The 13,875-nt window shown below is 27.3% G+C and overlaps 2 protein-coding genes across 4 annotated transcripts in view; one reads left to right on the forward strand and one right to left on the reverse strand.

Annotated features, from left to right (window-relative positions):
- The window catches only part of LOC109601646 (liprin-alpha-1), a 168,263-nt gene that overhangs the window by 147,868 nt on the left and 6,520 nt on the right, over nt 1-13,875 (reverse strand). The window lies entirely within an intron of this gene.
- The window catches only part of LOC109601678 (diuretic hormone class 2), a 42,820-nt gene continuing 29,210 nt past the window's right edge, over nt 266-13,875 (forward strand). For all 3 annotated transcript variants that reach the window (XM_020017946.2, XM_049964338.1, XM_049964337.1), the window contains exon 1: nt 266-400. The gene's annotated coding sequence lies outside the window, so the exon portion shown is untranslated. The remainder of the gene's footprint in view (nt 401-13,875) is intronic.

A 13,875-nucleotide genomic window follows, 5' to 3' on the forward strand; every position in this document is an offset into this window, starting at 1 on the left:
ATTTGTATGTCAGAAATAGAAAGTTAATGAAACAAAAATTTGGAAACATGGAGTAGAATTTGGTTACATTCTAACACTTGTATGATCGGCAATAGATCAATTAGCGTAACACCTCTTGGCAGCCGCCGACGTGTTGGTGAACGGCGGCGCGGATGCAACGGATTGTGAGTGTGATTGGCGAGGGGGCGTTGGCGGGACGCCGCCGCGGCCGCTATAAAAGATGTTCGGGTTCGTGGCGATGCTCTCACAGTTTCTGCACCACACGGTCCAACACCCCACAGCCGAAGAGGCCAGAGAGTTCCAGAGTTCAGCACGCACCTGTACGATTGTTCAGCGCGAAGAATCCGGCGAGCCATCGCTCCTAGACTTTTGTTAGTTAGAAGTCCAACAGGTGATCAAGGTAAGATTTCGTTTTTGGTTTTAGCAATTTTACTAATTTTATTTTTGATTGTAATATTGTATTATATTTAAATTTATCGAATTATAGTTTTTGAGGCTTTTATCTCTGTGATGTATTATTTCAAAAATAAAATTACTATAAAAATTTTAATATAATTAATAATTTGATATTATCTACTTTATCTATTTTATTTTAAATTCTATAAGTAAAAATGTATATATTTATCTTTTATATAATATATTTGAATCGTAAATTAAACCTCTTGGAAAATATTTTGATTTAAACTGCGCATCCACCAAAAGTTGAAGTATAATTATTAAATTAATAAATAAATTGATTTCTAGAAAATTAAAGTTAAATCATGATTTTATTTTAATTATACTTTGTTAAAAATGACTAAAATTAATTTAATATGATATTATATAACCATTTTTGTTTCAAAATTAATGCTTATCATCTTCTTCATATTCTTACTTTTTACTCATTTTTTCATATTTCATAATAAATAAATCTAAATTGAATTATTTATCAACATTCGTAAAATATTTTAATTCAATTGGTAACATTTTTGTGTAAACGTAAGATGTTATGTTAATAATATTTTGTTAAAAAATGACCAATATTGATTTATTCAGATTTTATACAGATACTTTTTTTTCTTCAGCATAAAATTTTATCAGCTTACAATTTTCTGATTAAATAAATTTATTAGAGTAATAATTGAGTTTATTCATATGGTTAAATTTTTATATCTATTTTTTAAAAAATAAATTTATATTAAATAAATAAATCACCATTTTTTTACATTTAATAATAAGTAAATCTAGATTAAGTTATTTATGAATATTTACAAAATATTATACTATATATAAAATACTAACTATAAAATATAATAAATTAATTTTTAGAATAAAAAAAATTAAATATGTTGTGTCAAAGTATGATTTTAAATTAATTTGTTAAAAAATTGTGAAAACTAATTTGTTAGAATATTATATACATATTTTTTTTTCAACATAAAATTGACAACAATTTTGTAGTTCAATCAATTTATAAGAGTAATAATTGAGTTTATTCATATGGTTAAGCTTTTCTTATTTTGATTTGTATTAAATATACATTAAAAAACTTATAAATTCTCATTTTTTACATTTCATTAAATTACAATTAGTTAGTTAATTCAATAAATTTTTTAGAGTGGACACATTTTACTTTTTTTTAAATTTTTATCAGATAAACCTATATTGAATTAGTTATGAATACTAAAATTATAGGCTAATTGCTAGACTAAAAAAAGTGTGATATGTGTTGTCTCAAACTAAGGTTTTTATTAATAATACTTTGTCAAAACTAATCTATTATGATATTATACACAAATTTTATTCTCAGATATAAAATTTTATCATCAATGTTTTGGTAAATTTTTAAGAGTTTTTAATTTAATTTGTCATCCTTTTGAAGATGAAAATGTATAATCTGAATAATATTTAGATTTCAATTTTTATATTACAGTAACAAAAAAATGTAGAGATATGTAAATTAAATTTAAATTAATTAATTTTTATAAAATATCTACGATCATAATTATATTGTAAAAAATATACTATTTTTGTAACTTGACATAAACTATTTAGATAAAATCATTTCTGGCAATTATATTATTTTACATTTATTAATTTTCGTATTGAGTTTGTATTTTATTAAATATTATAATACTAAAAATTACCTATACCTACTAAAAAATAGAAAAATTACGACAATTTTCTTCGAATCTCACATTTTTATTAAATTAATTGATGTTTTGTTATATCTTGATTAGAATTTATAGCAACATTTTAACAACATCTTAAGCAAGATTTCATGCATAAATCAAGCGATTTCTTTACTCAAATTACCGGTGAAATGTTGACATTAACACACTTTGCACATCGTTTTATTTTTAATGAAATATGAATCGTAAAGAGGAAAATATTAATTTTATCTTATCTCAACAGTATGAATATTTATAATGCAACAGAAATATTAATTTCTAATTAATTAATATTATTTTAATATTCTCACATATGTATTCGAAATATTTCATTAATTTGTATCAACAATATAATGATAAAATTTCTACGGTTAATTTATCCAATTGGACTTATATAGGAAAAGACCAATTTCAAGTTTTATGACACACATTTACGGCACATTTTAATAAACGCTTAAAGTTGCGTACTTTGAAGTTTTTTTTGTTAAGGAATCTTTGATGGATAATAAAAACATTTCAAAACTTTTTACCATTTATAAGAGCCATCTTTCATTGAACAATTTTCCTCTTCATTAAATAATCTTTTAACCGACATTGTTATATTATGACCAATTTGTAGCTTAGTTAAAGTGAATTATGGCTTGATAATTTAAATTTATACTTTAACATTAGAATACCATTAAATACTAATTAATTTTAAAAGTAAATGTAAGTCACAATTTTTAAATTTATATTTTTTTAATATTGATATTAAAACAACAATTCAATTAACAATAAATAAATGTTTTAGAAACTCATCAATCAATTGTTTATTTAAAATAATTAATAAAACCATTTGTTATACAGATAATATTACATTAAATTAAATGTAGTCTGTATAAAATTTATCTCAATTTATGGGGAATTTAGAAAATAATCGTTACTAAAATGTTAATATTAATATAATTAATCAATCGAATATTCCAGTTTTAATAATCGATAAATGGTGGATTAATATAAATAAAATACACATTTGCATAACTATTTATAACAAATTCATAAATATATATAAATTTATTATTAAAATTTATAAATTTAATTAAAGTAAACTCACAAACCCATATAGAGTACACCACAATTTATACACCATACAACCAACTTTTCAGTACATTGCTGCGTCTCAACATGAAACAATGAGTTGTTGTTTTAGTTGATATTCCAATTCTATACAATCACGCAAAACTTATCATCTCGTGGACGGTTTTTGTCAGTGCCTAGAATACTTTTACCTTTCATAAACATTTAATGAGAAACTGGTGCTTTGAAGTTCGACGTACATACTATAATTATAAACATGTTTAACTATAATAATGTAATGGACACGTGATAATAACAAACAAGTTAATTAATGCGTCGCCCGTCCTAAAATATTCATTATTATTTAACCATAAAGTGTGGAAGTAATAAGCATGTGGTAAATTGAAATTGGTAGTTTTATTACTTTCAAATTATTCATTTCAATATATGTGATTCTCATTTAAATCTGCAATTCTAGGATAGAAAATTTATTCATCTGGAAAATATTCCAAGTGAACTGTAACAGAATTTGAAAATGTATGCATTTCAAAGGAATCGTTTCACGTTTAAACTGAATTCGTTGAAGATGTGATGTTAAAATGCTCAACCTTTTTAATCGTTCTTAAAGTTTCCTTAATTAACACATCACGGAAGTCAGTAAAAACCACTTGTGGCAAAACAACTAATTATCCTTGTTAATAGGCCACGGGCATTATTATTAAATTAACTGGGGCTTAATTCATCTTTTCATCTGATGTGTTTTGATCAAAGTTTGATAAAAGAGCTTCTTTTCTTTCATTTTCATAAAGGAAAATTAATATTAAATGCTTTTTTTAATTAGACTTTGATTAATAAGTCTTAAACGAAAAAATGTAACGTTTAACTTCTAATTTACTGTTGCACTTGGTTCCGTAGATAATTTTGTTCTTGAAATTGAGTCGGAAAATATTGTTACCTACCAATTAAAGACGCTTGTATGAACTCAAGTAAAACGTATCCGTTTTATTGATAATATACAACAATATTGGTCGTTAAAGTGATACAATCCCTTTCGTTTCTTGTTAAGTACATTTCTATTAGACATAAAATATATTTTAATAGTGCGGCAAGCTCATATGGAAAATTTATTTTCCTATAAGGCTGTCGTCGTTAAATGAATATTACCACTTTCGTTGTCCATATGTGTTTTTGTTTATCTATCTTATATTAGATCAACTCAACTCAGAAATGTATATTACTGTTATTAAATATTCAAAAGTGTTCAATAAAAATGTGAAAATTTTGTGGCTCAATTCCAGTTTTATAAAATAAATAGGATGGATAAAAAATCTCTTAAATAACTTCAACCTGAATCAACTGTTTTACGTACACTTGAAGCACTTAAACAGATCATAAATTAGTCATTAATGAGTCTAAAATAAGTTAAGATTAGGAAAGAGTGAAATTACAAAAGATTTATTGCTTTGGTTCAATTTATACGAATTCCTACACAACCCCCTTATTGAATTAAACTATAGAATAAGGCATTTTTGTCACATAAATGATATACATACAGTAAACCTCTCGTATCTAATAATGCAAATTCAAACGAAAACAACAGACGTCCAAATCAGATTAGGCTTTTCTAATTTAAATACTGTTCACAAATCCACAGTTTACTTAATCCCTTCGTCTACTCAAATATAAATTCAGATTCGGTTTTGATTTGTCAATGTTTGTATGAACTATTGTGTGTAATAATCATTGTAAAGGGCAATATAATCAAAAATTATATTAAATAAAATACTCTCAAATCACCAAGAAAGTTGTTTTGGGCGATTTTACGATCACTGGAGGCGATAACCCCTAAAATGTCGCTTTCATTTTTTTCGCCTATTATGCTTTTGGGAATATTCTCGTCGACATGGAGCAGCATGTATTTCAACAATCAAATGTTTTCCTCCCTAAATTTTTTGACCTCATCGCGATTACCGCCGAAAACAGTAAACACAAATGAAACGGATTTATTTCGTAATGTTGAGTGGTAAAAATGTTATGTTGGAATTGCTGATGCGAAGCTATTTAAATTTAATATTTGAGACCTGGTTCAATAAAATGTTATCGATACATGACAGATATTTGATGTGGTATGTTGTTAAATGCAAATACATTTAAATTTGGTACATTCACAAGATGGTCTTGCGGGAAACGATCCAGGGATGAATCTTAAAGGAATAATTCATGAGTTTTTACATATTTTTAAATTTGATTCTGATGTGAAGTAAATTGTTTTCCTCTTTTTAATTATATTTGAATCTGTCTATAATAGTAAATAATATTTTTATCCAAAGATTACCAACAATTTGGAAAATTTTATATAAATTTATTAATTAATGAGGATTAATAATTGATTATTAAAGAAATAAGAGTAATCGAAGATTATGATCAAAATGTAGACCACAGTTTATAGGTTAATGTAAAAAACAAAACATTGAGGCGCAAAGTTTATATGAGACAAAAGGATACAGGAGAATCACAGAAAAATAAATTTAATCTCACCCATTAGGTAAGGTGAGAGATAAAATGAAAACTTAGGTCTTATTAAAATTTTCGAATGAACAGTAACTCGTATATACGTTTCACCATTAAAAAAAACAGATCTTTATTACAAACAGAAAGCAATCGTTTACTTTGATGAGCTTCAAATGGATTTTCTACATGTTTATTACGTTAAACAAATAACGCATGAGTTGTTCATATTTTTAAAATGATTGTGATGTGGAATAATAAATTGTTCCTCTATTTTAATCATTTTATATACTTTTAAGTAATAAGTGAATAATTGCAATTAATTATGAAACAAATAATTGTATTATTTATTAGATTTTTTTAAAGAAATTGACGTATTATTTAAAAGTGCCTCGATGGAATTTGGAGACAGTCCCAGATAGTTATATATTTATTTAATAGACAGAATTATTTAATTAAGAAAATAAGTTGGTACAATATAAGTTTAAAACAACCATTTATTCTTAATTTTATTTTAAGTAGATGATAAAATAAGACAGAAGGAGACAGGAGTTTTTACATACCCATGCACTGAGTTGAAGGCAAGTGTTAAAAGAGCCTTAGAAATCATTGTGGTGCATTCGCCATTTTTAAGAAAACAGAGATTTATTACAAGTTGAAGGCAAGTGTTTAATTAAATATCACTTTGATGAACTTAAAATGGTTTTTCTACATTTTTATTACATCAAAGCAAACTGCAAAAGTGGTTCCCAGGACGATGCTTTTTAATACAAATCCTTTTCCGTGTTTTTTAATTTAATGCAGCTGATTCAATATTTACATTGCTTACAGGAACTGTTATAATTAATATATTTTACTCAAAATTTTTCTGTTCAAGAACTTTCGGTTAAAATATTTTATTTTATCAATTAATTTTCAAGGCACGTTTGTCTACACGAAACAAATTGAATTTTAGATAATAATTTGTATATTTATCCAACCATAAATCGAGCTCCAAATTCCGTTCTTGCATTACCATTTACGTATGTAGCTTGTTTGCATACGTACATTAAGACAGTTTAGGTACGCGTCAAATCTGCTAATCCAATAAAATCAAGCGGAGCCATTCCATAAATGAAAGTGCGGTAAACCGTAATTACACGCCGTAACATTCGGATGCATTAATTCGGATTCGTGCTTCTGTTGGCGATTCCGAAAACGCATGTTTTGATTATTACACGACCGGCGGTGAATTATCATCGCGTTGGCACGTTTTATTTTTGGACCTGCAACAGTTTTCTTTGTCGATTGGCGGGAACAAGGTGACAAATCCGAAAATCGGTCGGGTGACAAACGGGTAACACACATGTCAACCGCAAATTGTGCATATTCAGCCGCAACAACCGCATGTAAAATTCATTCGGTGCATTATTTAGTGAACAATCAATCCAAAATTACGCGGAAAAAGGCAAATGGCAAATAGTAAATTTTTATCTAGATTTCAGAATGATTTTTTCTCAATTAAAGTAATATTTGTTAAAAAATATTTATTTTTGGTATTTTAGTATGATTTTTTTAATAATTATAGAGGAAGGGTAAAGAAATATTTTAAATCACTTTGTTACTTCATAACTACGATAGTTTGATAAAAATGAAAAAAGTATTTTTTTAATTTCCGTTTTCACATTTTCTAACTTTCAAGCATTAAGAATAACGGAAAAGAGATCGAAACCAATGGCTTCATTACTTCATTATATAGTGGGTTCATTTACGAACATTTTGAGACCATTCATGCAATAATTACTGGTTTGCAACGTTGCCAAATTCTCCTCCTTTCTAAGTGAGCAAGATCAGAGCATTATATATGTTCAAATTGGGTGGTAAGAAAGGAGTTCGATAAGTTTATGAATGGTGTTAATCCTTATCGAAGTAAGTAAAGTTATGTTAAATCCTGACCATATAAATCTTTGTCTAACGAAAAGCTTAAGACTTAAATCTTATTAGTTCTACATTTTATCACTGTTTTTCTAATGCATTAAGGAACGTTTATTTGTCAAATGTGAGTTAATTCAGAAAGGTGTGATGAAATTAAATGAAAATGAAGAAAGATGTTGGCAGTCATTTTGGGAATCGAGTTGACGTAAAAAATTATTAAAAATTTAGCATTTTCAAACTACTATGATATACGTGTAAGTATTTACTTAAAAATTCACATCCTGTACTCTTATCTCATTACTTTACACCATTTTATGACTTTACAACTTTATAGTCCGATAATTATGATAAAGATTTAGTAGTAGATATTTTAGAGAACCTAAAATCTGAAGATGAAGCTGAAAAATGACGAATTTGTAGAAAAATTTGATGAAAATGTCGGAAGATCTTGGAGGTCATTTAAAATAATTATTCATGTTTGTTAAATAAGAGAGTTGATATTTATGTAAAAATTATTGAGAATTTATTATATTTTAATGATTATTCTAAGTTTGAATATGTCATGGAATATTTATTTCCTATACTCTCATCTAGATTAATTTCTTCATTATTTAGGAGTTAAAAATGATGAATAAAGTGAACAGTTTTACCTTTATTTATTTACTAAAAAATATGATATCAAGATTATTGGAAGAAGACATACTAGTTATGGAGTAAACTGATTATCAGAAGTACTAAGAAATAAATAAATTAATAAAATACTGAAAAAATAAATAATGTTAAAATGTAAAAAAGATTTATTAGAATTTATTTTATTTGATTTAATTTCAGCTAAAGCACAACAAAATCTACAAAAAGCAGTATAATACAATTTTTCAGTTAAATGACTGTATTTATCGAATATTTGATGTTTGATATATGAATATGGGCTGAAAATATTCGTAAAAGAGCCCTTTATACTGTCAAGACACTTTGTTCCATTTCTGTGATTCTTAATGCCTGAAAGTTGGGAAATACGGAAAAAAGGTAAATAATAATCGAATTTTTTCATTCCATTTCTCATATTTGATGAACTTCGACAGTTATAAAGTCGCATAATGGTTTAAACTCTAGGTTCCTTCTATAATTTCAAAACAAAAAGAGCAAAATAGAGTGTACGTAGAAATGTTGTGTTTCAGAGGATGCGTATATAATTTCCCAACATCTGTAAATTATGCCATTGAGAGTTTTTGTCACAAGATTTCAGCACAAGCATGTGTTCCTTTACCAGTTTATGAATTTGACTCTGCTTGCATGGTTTTATTTGAGCGGTCGCGATCGTTATTCAGCACCTCGTGTGTGCCAAGATTAGTTTGATATTGGCCTCTTGAATATTAACTGTGATCAAAAGCCCGGTCTCCATTACAACCCTCGTTAATTTATATACGAACATTTTTGTTTACACAAGAAGATTTCATTCTTCTATTCCGTATCACAAACATAAATTTCGCCGGCCACATAATGGAAAACAGACAAACAAAAACAAACATTGACCAAAAGTTATACAAATTTTTACTCTAATTGGTTACAAGTTGGTGTTTTCACAATTTGCAAGCATAATAAATTTAACAGCAATTTTAATTTGGGTGTTTTATTAATAACAATTATGTGGCGGATAAAACCACCTGCGGTTGACCTATTAATTTACATTTTGTGCAGGTAAATTGGATGCAATGAAATCAATTACTTTTGCCCTTTTACTTTCAGTGATGCAAACAAAACCGATTCGTATATTCGTGCCAAACGTTCTATTTATAGTAACCTGTTTTGTGTGGAACAATTAAAAGTAACTGATTTTTAATAATCCATTTATCTGTTTTTAATAAGGTTCCGTGGGTTGATCCTTGTCCATATGTTTATTTTTAAATGTTACGTTGTAATATGAAAAATATACGTAATTTTATTAAAAGAACAATTCTTTTTAATTTAAATTAATTTTATAATTATTTTTTGAAATGAAAACTTTTTTAGCCGCGTTGGGCAATTTTTGGTAGGGGAAAATCTTAAGGGCTCGCGTCACCGACATGCTCGTTCTTCTTTTGGTAATAAATTCGGACAAAAGAAAAAAAGTTGTTGATTTGACTGGTAACCTTGGTTACTAGACCAACAAACTATATGTTGGCCGGCGTTTCAAGAAGTACCCGAAAAATAGACCTTAATAATAAAATCTTGGAACTAATGGGTGAGTTAAGGCTGTACATTTGAGAGCATTTTGAAATCAGATAAAATTTTACTAATGCAGTGGTTTCGTTAAAGGCCTCCAGCTAAGCCAGAAATGAGTTTGACGCTAATATCTATTACTGTTTTGAAAGAGGAGAATGCCGTCTGAAAGAAATCTCTATATAGAAATATTCGAAATTTTCAGGATTATCTTTATTGTATGTACTTTCAAGGAAAAAATCAGCGCCCAATTCTCTTACCATGTATATAAATCGTGGGGGGTAAATTTAGAAGGTATATTTCCCAAATAATCGTTCAAGATCAGTATTGAAATCAAGTGAACGGTTGTACATATTTTGGTTCCAATTACAATCGAAGGAGGGATGTTTATTAAGCAAAAGTAAAACATACTTGTTTTTTATACCGTCATCAAAAGTGTGTAAACTGAAAATTAGCCTTTCCCAACAAATAATAATAGATTTAATGTATTTTTAGCCGTGTTGGGCACTTTTTGGTAGGGAAATATTATGCGTTTGCGTCATTGACATGCTCATGACTGGCGCACGCGCAGTGTGTTGGGTGCCACTTTTTGGATGGTGGAATCTCGTACGTTCGCGTCACCGACACGCTTTGAATGATTGAAAGCTCAGTATTACAAAACATAAAACGACAATCGATGCCGCTTTTACGCGATACTTTGATAAATTTGAATCAAACATTTTCATTTCTTACTTTAGTTACGCCTATTGTATCTTTTTTAGAACAAAATGAAAGAACGGAAAGTACAAAAAGTATAAGTATTGTTGAAGTTAATGATGACAATGATGCGAACAATTAAAATAATGTTAAAAATCAAGTACATTGAAATTTAAGTAAATACAAATAACATCCGTAATTAATATGATTGTATATCAATTGTTATTTCAATTGAATTGTATTTATATTTTATCATGATCTTGTACAGCCCGTAATATATTTAAATAATAAAAAACTATATAAACATGCATAAAATTGTTGCTCGGAGTGTCACTAGATGTGAAAATCAGATTGATGTTGATAACTTTAATTTTTTTTTTTAATATTAATAAATACCTAACTATACCTAGCAATAAACAATTATATTGCCGTATTATTGTTATCAAAATTATTTTGCATTTTAAACAAATTTTACTAAAACTATACTAACTAATCTTTATTTTCAATAAAAATATTATGGCCCAAGTAACACAACATTTATTAGCTCTCAAGTTAACAGTAAATCCAATATTATTTTACCATTTTCTTAGAAGATGTTCAATTTGTATTAAAGGTCTGTTTCAATATAATTAAAATTAGGCAATTACATGGATATTAATTAATTAAATTTAACAGAATAAATATTATTTTAGGCTTTCAATCTTCACGATCTGATATATTTAGCACTTTTCCATTTCTTTTTCCAACAATTTACTGTTCATGCGATACGAATCTCATTAAATTTTAATTACATAGTGAAATCTACAAGAACAGAAAAAATTAACTAAAATTAATATCCAGGTAAACTGAGACAAGTGAATATTCGGATTCCAATATAAATGTTAATTGAGTTACGTTTACTTTCATTTTGTACAGGCATTGTAAAAACTACTAATATATAACTGAGTTATAATTTTAAATACCATAAATTTCCTTGACGCCTCGTTCCCCTAATTAGATTAATTGAAATTATACGAACCCCTAATATATATAAATTTTTAATTTCACGGCGTAATTAGACCTTTGGCGACGCGCCACGTAATTCAATCAGTCGCTCACACCGGAAAAATTAAATTTTCTTCCCACCAACACCTGAACAAGCAGCGTTTTAAAATCCACTTCCAGATTCGTCAATCACCGTCGCCGATTCAATTGCCGGATGTCTCGGATTGTACTTGGTGGCAATTTTAAAAAATGATTCGATATAATACGTATCTTCGTTCAAAGGGAAATTGATGCGCAATATCAATCAAATCAATTTTTAAAAGCCGTGAACTGAACGCGTATTCGATTATTAAATGAAACATTTTAAATGTATGTGTATTTAAAAGGGAGCAAAAACTTAACGATCAATTTTCAAACTTTTCAAACATTTGATGTAAATCACTTGCGAACCGAACTTGAAAATTTATCCTGTTAAGACAGTGAAAGTCTAACGTGTTTATCGTAAGAGTCGAGTCCAATTTCTCGCTGAAGTTGAGAGTAATTAAAATTGAATAGTTGGTACTGTTGATGTGCTTGAATTAATTTCTTATTACATACAAATATAAAAAATGCACTTTAATATGTAAAATAATTAATTTTTCAATAAGTTGTTTCTAATTGAATGAGGATAAAAAGTTTATCCTGGACAAAATTAATTTTAACTTTACATCAAAGATTCAATTATGGTGTGTGCAAATCAAATAAGGAAAAAAGTTTTATTAAGCTTTTATATTTTAGTCCAATATTTTTAAAATAAAAAAAATTAATTTATACGCAACATCCATCATAATAAACCCAAATTTATTCTTAATTAGAGAAACACGAAATATTTTTTAATGCAACATCCCTCTTCATTTCCACGTCATCTAATTAAATCCCCACTTCTTAACAATTTATTTTTTTGTCTAGTTTATTACATATTCGATCAATTAAACTTTGTGGCTAATAAGGACGTTAAAACTAAAACCAGCCCAATTTATTTTATCAAATATTTAATGTCTTTTATTTACAAAATGATGAGAATACATGTTTGTATATTACGAATCCAAATCTCTGTTAAGTAATCAGAAAACTTGGATTATGTTTGCCCCCAATTTAACACCACATCACTTAACAACGAGAAAATTCATTAATGCGGGGGAGTTGACCAAAAATCTATATGACTTTCTTCATTACAATTAGCCTCCATTATTACAATTTGAATTCGTAATTGTCTTGGGAAAGTTATTTATGTAAACATTCATTAATTAACGCAATTACGAAAATCTATAACCGAATCCAGTCGTCGAGTAATTTTCAATTAAAATTCGGCAACCATTTGTCAAGTGCGCTTCTAATCGGGATTAAATTTTTGAGTGGAGTTCAATAACAACTTTGATTTTCGTTCCTTATGCAAATCGCGACTCGCCAGTATTTTTTATATAATTTTTTCGACCATTAAATTAAAATTTGAGTAAACTTTTTACTTTAGAAGTGTAAAAAAAATATGTTGTTTAAATATTTATGACAGATTTGCAGTCCATTTATATTTCATGATGGAAGCTTTTATGCATTCTATGGTATTTTTAAATTACCCATAAATTGGAGTTTATTGAATTTCCGTGTGAGCAATGTTTCATTTCATTTAATACGGTAATAAAATTTGCTTTAAATTAAAGATATGGCAATTCAAAAGAAATTGAAAATATTATTAAGCTGTCAGAAATTTTATTGAAAATACCTTTATTCCATAATAAACATGAATATAAGCAATAAATTCAGGAAACAAAGAATTTATTTCTGTTCCAAATACACTTCTCAATTTCACATCAACCCCGAGTTTACAACGGTAGTACTAAAAGCATAAAAGTTAACTTTATCAATGCTGAAAAGATTTGTTGTTGTCTGCTTTACATAATCCACTAATTGTAATTAAATAAAGTTAAATTGGAGATTACCCTAAACGTAATTATTGTTTAGAATTAATCACTAAAAATAAACCGGTAATGTATCAGCATTTAAATTGACTTTTTAATTAAATTTACGTACCCATTTTAATTGTTTAAATGCTTTGACAATGTTTATTATATTGAATAATTAAAATATTTATCAGATTAAAATAGTATATTATTTTAGAACTGATGTGTGATTTATTACATTCAATTATTTATGGTTTTTGTTTATAACATGTATATTTTGAATTAACATTTAAATTAAACATTGTTGACCAAATAGGAACTCAGATTTATAAGCTCAAACGTTGTCAATGTTGGAGGATTTAGAGTAAATCCGGTAGATTTCAAGGAAACATTTTTTTCTCAAAAATATTTACAGCTGCAAATGCAGCAGA

The sequence above is a fragment of the Aethina tumida genome, chromosome 3, assembly GCF_024364675.1.
Source record: "Aethina tumida isolate Nest 87 chromosome 3, icAetTumi1.1, whole genome shotgun sequence".
Taxonomy (NCBI): domain Eukaryota; kingdom Metazoa; phylum Arthropoda; class Insecta; order Coleoptera; family Nitidulidae; genus Aethina; species Aethina tumida.